Source organism: Oratosquilla oratoria, chromosome 9, assembly GCF_046742065.1.
Source record: "Oratosquilla oratoria isolate Oo_2021 chromosome 9, ASM4674206v1, whole genome shotgun sequence".
Lineage (NCBI taxonomy): Eukaryota > Metazoa > Arthropoda > Malacostraca > Stomatopoda > Squillidae > Oratosquilla > Oratosquilla oratoria.
This window is the reverse complement of record NC_134785.1, coordinates 74,959,156-74,966,655: the sequence shown is the minus strand read 5'-3', so window position 1 is coordinate 74,966,655 and position 7,500 is coordinate 74,959,156.

Sequence of the window (7,500 nt, the reverse complement as noted above, 5' to 3'; positions counted from 1 at the left end):
GCTTTAATGTGTATAAATTGAGTATATGATTTCACGCGGCCACCCCATTATAAGGAGGAAAAGGCCTTTAGTATGTATGCATGTATTGTATGTATGTATGTACGTATGTATGGATGTGTACGAATGTATGTATATATGTACGCATGTGCTGTATATATGTATGAACATAGGTATGGATACATGTACGTTTGTATGGATATATATCTATGTAAGTATATATGTATGACGTAAGTGGATTAGGAAACACAGGGGTCTTAGTCTGAGTTTATATCTGATTTGTTTTTTCCCTTGAAAAAGCATACCTGCGAAACTAGTCAGGAATAAACTCAGACTAAGACTCCTGTGTTTCCTACTCCACTTACGTCAATCCGTCAGAATGTCTCAAGTATATATGTATGTATGGATATATATATATCTATGTACGTGCATATGTATGTATGTATGGATATATGTTTGTGTGTAACATGTTCTTTCTATAACCCAAGCCTTTTTTCCCCATTAATTTCTTTCCCACCTCTAACTCTACCCCTTTTCTCATCCATTTCCATCCTTTCATCCATCGCACATCCACATATGAATGTACCTATTATGCATACGGGTATGCATGGATGTATAAATGTGTAAATATCGTTTTAAGAAATGGTTGATATGGATATTTGGGAACAAAAGATTAGTGTCTTATCGATTGATTTTATTTGTTTATTTTTATTCTTTATTTATTATTTAGTTATTCCATTATTCGTTTAATTTAATTTTTACTCTATTCGTTTATTTTTATCTTTTTCACCTTCTATCTACTTTATTTTGTTTTCTTTATTTTTGCACTTTCTTTTAGAAATTATACATTTCCTCAATATTTATAATTTTCTATTATTTACATTGTTTTCTTATTTTTTACTTTTATTTTTACGTCTATTTTTTCCTATTGTTAATTTTTGATAAATTATAAATTTCTTCAATTTTCTTCAATTTGATGTTCGGCCGTCTCATCTCTCCCTAAACCCGACAAAACCTTCTTTGACAGTTAAACTCGTTTCTTAATCCTTCCATTTCCATTTCCAAAACTTATTGAGGGCTTAGGGGAACTCCTCCGTCTTCTCGTTTTTTTTTGTTTTTTTTCTTGAAGAAGCAATCCTTGACTAAGTTGAGCATTAACTCAACTTTCCGACAGCTTCTGTGAATGGTTTAAGATTACAGAGAAAAGAAATACACGAAAAAAGACAAAAGATATTATAGAAAGTACAAAAGAAATACATACATACATACATATACCAAGGCTTTTTCCCCCTTACAAGGGAGGTAGCTAAAAAGAAAAAGGCATAAAACCATTCCCACCCATTCCATCCCTAAATACACTCCACCCCCCTCCACCCTCCCTCTTATCTTAGCACCTCCTAGATGACGGGTCATCCCTGCACCTAGTCCACCGCCCTGGGTCAGAGGCAATGTCGCAAGACAGCACATCCATAGCAAGGCCGCTTCATTAAATCGGCGACCCCCCTCTCCGTCCCCTCATGCAGAAAAGGAGAAGACGGGGAGAAATCCCTTTGGGCTGCGTCAAATTTTTCTCACACATACTACCTCACCCCCCATCCCCCACCAATTCCACCTCATGCATCACAAAATCATCCATATACAACCATTCTCCATTCACCCTTGTCTTCTGTCCTCTCCCGTCCTTCCTCAACAGACATTCCCCTCTTCCCCAAAGCCCCTTTCACCCCATCCATCCATCTCATCCTAGGACGCCCCCTCATATTCACTCCCTCCACATCTGCCTTCCATACCTCTTTTACTAGTTTTCTTCACTCATTCTTTCCATGTGTCCAAACCAAACTAATACTCTTTCATCAACCCTATTTCCCAACTCCCTTACCACCCATGTTCTCCTCCTTACCTCCTCATTTCTCACTCTATCTAGCCGTGTAACCCCCATCATACTTCTCAGACACCTCATCTCAAACACATTGAAACTCCTTCCTTCTTCCTCTCTTATGTTCCATGTTTCTGCCCCATACAGTGCTGTTGGCACAATCACTCCTTCATGCAGTCTCCTCTTAGCATCCATTCCCAAATGTCTATTCCTCATTACACTTTTTAATCCACCAAGGCATTTACTCGCTTCTCTCAATCTACATTCTACCTCTACCTCCACTCCACCCTTTCCTGCCACATTTGCACCCAAGTATCTAAAAGAAATAAAAAAGAAAAAGTATTAAAAATGATAAGATTACATAAATCTATCAAAAAGAAAGACAAGATTACAGAGAAGAAAAAAGAAATATATAAAGAAAAAGTAAACAAAGAAACAATAAATAAAAAAGGGACACCTTCGTCTCATTTCTCGCAGATATTAAGTTTCTGAAACTTCCAAAAATGCTAAAATCCGTAACCTTTTTTTTTTTTTTTTTTGGTAATTCGTTACACATTTTTATGACTTAAGGGCCTTAGGACTTACACATGTAGGAGTACATTTGCCCAAATGGGTTATGTCTCTATCGTCAGACACTTTCGTTCGACTTTATGGATTGAAAAAATAGAGAAAACCCGTTCTACTGTTATTATCATTTAATGGTTCTAACTGTATTTTATTTGTTTAATTCTTTTTTTCTTCTTCTTCTTCTTCTTCTTCTTCTTATTATTATTATTATTATCATTATCAACAACATTATTACTATTATCATCATTGTTACCATTATTATTATCATTATTATTGTTATTATCATCACCAACAATATTATCACTATTATTATCATTGTTATCATTATCATTATCATTATTATTGTTATTATCATCATTACTGTTATTCTTACTATTATCATTTAGCTTTTCCTTTACTCTTGCAGTTGCGGTTACATCCGTGAAAAACAAATTGAGTTGCTAGTTACTGCATTTTGGACGAAAGACTTCATTAGATGAGACATGACCAGATTTGGTTGAGCGTAGTTTACTCAACCAATAGATAAGAAGAAGAAGAATATATATATACATATATATATATATATATATATATATATATATATATATATACATATGTATGTATGTGTGTGTGTGTATGTGTGTGTGTGTGTGTGTGTGTGTGTGTGTGTGTGTGTGTGTGTGTGTGTGTGTGTGTGTGTGTGTGTGCTGAGCATACGCCAGGAGGCGCTGCATTGCTGCGTCCCATGCAGTCATATTTCCCCTGATTGCTTTGGAGAGAACCACAACACCTAAACAACAACATCTACAACTAAATCAACTAAATTACAAAATAACCAAAAATTAAATTGAGAATATTCATCGCAATATATGGATCCGTTCTTCTGAGTCTGAATGTAATAATACACATCCAACATTCCGGCCATCTGATAAAAGAAAAAAAAATCGAACTATTTCCGAATTACTAAGAAAGCCTCGCGAGAAAATGTAAATTAATTCCATAAAATATCCTGCATAGCATGGGGATCTCATGAATGCAAATGGAATATCCCAACAATGAATATGGCTGTTCTGCGAGAGAGAAAGAGAGAGAGGGAGAGAGAGAGAGAGAGAGAGAGAGAGAGAGAGAGGGGGGGGAGAGACAGAGAGAGAGAGAGAGAGAGAGAGAGAGAGAGAGAGAGAGAGAGAGAGAGAGAGAGAGAGAGTGAGAGAGAGAGAGAGACCATTACCATTCCCAGGCCCCCCTCTCCCGACCACATACACACATACATAGATTACAAAGGATGACATAGGAAGAGCATGACGACATGAGTCTTTTTGGTCCATGATGCGAAAAACGAAAACAGATAAATGAATAAATAAGCAAAAAATAAATAAAATGGATAAAGAATAGCTATAAATATTTAATCAATTAAAAACAAAAGATAAACAGATAAATGACAAAAAACACAAAATATGTGCTGCCATGGTCCAGTTGGCACCAACCCCGTTTCTAATACAAAAACTACACGATCTTTGTACCCATTGATGGCCACTTGCCCGAGCCATCCAACACACTGAGCCAAGGTGGTTGCCGCATGAACAATTAGAGTTTTCTCAAAACGTTTCTTCTAGAAACGTTTCCTCTAGATTTTTTTTTTCTTAGCTTTTCCACTATGAACGTTTCCTCTGGAAATATATCTAGAAAAAAATTCCTTTGGAAAAATCATGTCTAGAAACGTTTTCTCTTGAAACGTTTCCTATTTGTAAATTCTTATACGTTTCCTTCGCCAACGTTGTCAACGTCTTACGTACTGGACGGTCCTTTCTCTCTCTTAATCTGGATGTCGGCTGACGATTTTATTCATCTGCACGTGACCTCTTTGCTGACACCTTTAAACAGGGCTGACACTTTGGTAAGTTTATTATCTTGGCTGACGCGAGATGCAGTGACGTCATAGTAGTGAAAAAGGTTCGTACAGTGGCGCATTGTATAGATTAAACGTGGCTCAACTTAGGTTACAATCATTATGAGCTTAACAAAATCGTCTGGTATTCGACAGAACAAAAGCTATCAAGTGTGCCACGCTTGCTACAAAAGCCTGTGAATATGAAAAAATTAACCCCTTTTTAAACACTAATCAGCTGTCGTTCACAGTTTTGAATTTAAGTGTGTTACCATTGTGACCATGGAATTCCAGAAGAGTAGGGAAGGTCTAATTCCTAAAAAAAAAAAAAAAAAAAAAAAAAAAAAAAAAAAAAAAAAAAAAAAAAAAAAAAAAAAAAAAAAAAAAAAAAAAAAAAAAAAAAAAAAAAGTTTCCTTTTTTTTTTTTTTTAACGTGCCGAGCCTCCCGACTTCATTCGAGCCGTTACTTCCCCACCCCCATCCGGTGATTTTTTCTTTCAACTCCCCCCCCCACACCCCTCCCCGGTGGATTTCACGGCTAATTGCTTCGCGGTTGTGCTTCCAATGGCATTTTTTCGCATAAAAGTACAGTGGAATGCAATACTTGATTGTGCTCTCTTTTTCGGTTTAGTGGGGGGGAGGGGGGATGAAAGAGAGGGGGGGTTAGGGAGGGTAAGGATTAGAAGTAAGTCAGGCCACGGGGGAAGTGGAGGCGAAGTGAAAGCAAAATGGAGTAGTGGAAGATGATATGGAAGAATGAAAGAATGTGTGGAGGTGGATTTTAAGGTGTGGAGGCATGGTTTATGAACTGGAGGAATCATGGAGAGTGGAGTGGTTGTTGAGTGAGTGGAGGAGTGGTAAAGGAGTGAGTGGAGGAGTCATAGGAGGATGTGGACGCCTTGTGGAGGGAGTAAAGACGCGGTGGATGAAATGGAGTTGGTGTAGATGGAGTATGGAGGAGATGGAACAAGTGGAGGATTGAGGAATTGGTTTTCCCTTCCACATGCGTTGGTGACGTAATCGGAAGCATGTTGGTCTCCCATTTGCTTAGTCATGGGTTCGAATCCCGCATTCCCTTCCAATTCCCAGCAAAGTGCATAGAGCCAAGGTGACGGCTTCGGCCGCAGCTGCTCAGCGCCTCCTGGCGCCTCCTGGCGCCTCCTGGCGCTCATCACCTTCCCTTTTGATGTGATTTTACCAGGACCAACAGTTGAGGGATCGTTTAAGTAAAAACGACTTCGGTTAAGATATCTTATCTCTCAAATCAACAAATATAAATTTTCCGTCTTATAAAAAAAAATGCTAAACGACGAACTAAGAGATTATAAATCTATATGAATGTTAGACACACTGTTTAAATGTTCTTAGACAAGTCTAGACTTCTGTAAACGAAGTCGTATTCTAGGTATTTAAATGTAGGTTGGAGGTAGAATGTCGGAGGAAAACTAGCCCAGTGTGATAACCCTTATACGGGATGCTACTGTAGTAAAAAGGGTTCAGGTGAAACCTCTCCGCATCTGTAACCTTTGGTTCCTTCAACCATGTCACACGCTTTATGTAAGTCTATCAAGTGAGAGTGAATGGTAGTGAAAGAGTGATTGAAAAAGAGTGAAAGGGAGAGTTAGAGTGAAAGAGTGGGGACGCAAGAAGAGAGTGTGGAAGTGAGAGCGAAGAGAAGAGGTAGAGAGAGAGAGCGTGTGAGAGTGAGAATAAGATTGATGATCTTAGTCATATGAACTCATATCTTCATTCGCTCATTTCCAGCAGCGTCCTGGAATGTCTGTATTTCGAATAATGCCATTAAGAGGTTCCAGGATTCCTGTTCCAGGGTCTGGAAGACCAGTTTGGTCTTTGGAAATGATTCATCACGTTTCCTGCCATCAACGAGTCTGAATACATATATAACAAAATGCCGTTTTCTTTGCTGACTCTGCATTGCATTTTGAGTTTCCATCGCTTCCTCAAAAAAAAAAAAAAAAAAAAAACTGTAATGTTCGCGAGAGAGAGCGAGAGAGAGAGAGAGAGTTGTTATTGCTGTTATGGACTAGTTTCCTATCGCTTCTATCCTTTTGGACAATCTCGCAGAGGAAAAGAGAGAGTGAGAGAGAAAGAGAGAGAGAGAGAGAGAGAGAGAGAGAGAGAGAGAGAGAGAGAGAGTGAGAGAGAATGAGGGAGAGAAAATAAGAGGGAGGGAGAAAGAGAGCTAAAGTAAGAGGGAAAGAGAAAGAGAGAGAGAGAGAGTAAGCTAAAGTGAAAGTAAGAGATGGAGAGCGAGCGAGAGAGAGAGAGATAGAGATAGAGAGAGAGGGAGAGAGAGAGAGGGAGAGAAAAGAAGAAGAAGAAGATGAGAGAGATAGAGAGAGAGAGACAGACTGAGAGAGAGAGAGAGAGAGAGAGAGAGAACGAGAGAAAGAGAGCGATAGAGAGAGCGATATGAAAGTATAGAGTGAGTGGGGGGGTGGGGGGCACATACAGCAGAACTCACAAGAGTCGAAATCCTCCGATACTCTCGACTTCCGGGCGAAGAGACCCGAGTGGCCTCAACCCATCCGGAAGAGCTTCCAGGTCCTTAAAAGTTTTGACTTTTTTTTTTTTTTTTGGGGGGGGGAAGGGTTGTTCCTATTCCCGAAATAGCGGATGCTTTTTTTATTGAGGGGGGGGGGTTGGAGTGGTACCTCTTCCCAAAATGGCGGCGGATACTTTATTTATTTTTATTTTTTTTATTATTACAAAAGTACCCGTAGCTTCAGGAATAAGACAAAGGCAAAATATATCATGATAAAAATAATAATGGTAATAATAGTATTGACAGTAGAAATAATGATAACATGAAGAAGAACAACAACAACAATAATAATGAAAATTAGCAAAACATAGAACAAACAAATACACAACAAATAAACTAAAAACAAATAAATAAAAACTGCGAAGAAAAATACGGACAAGCTCCCCCCTTTGTCAAGACTCTATGGACAGGTGAAGAGAATAGAAGTGTACACTCTTGTCAAAAGAGGGAGCGAGTTACGTGTGGAGGGGAGGGGAGGCGACCTGTGGAAGGGTCAGGGTACGTTTGTGTTCAAAACCAAACACTGGAGTAAACGTGAGGCAAGTGAATGGAGGAGGCGACGTATGGAGTGAGGGGGCAGGAGGGAGGAAGGGGATGTGAGAGGAGGAATTACTTTATTTTTTATTTATT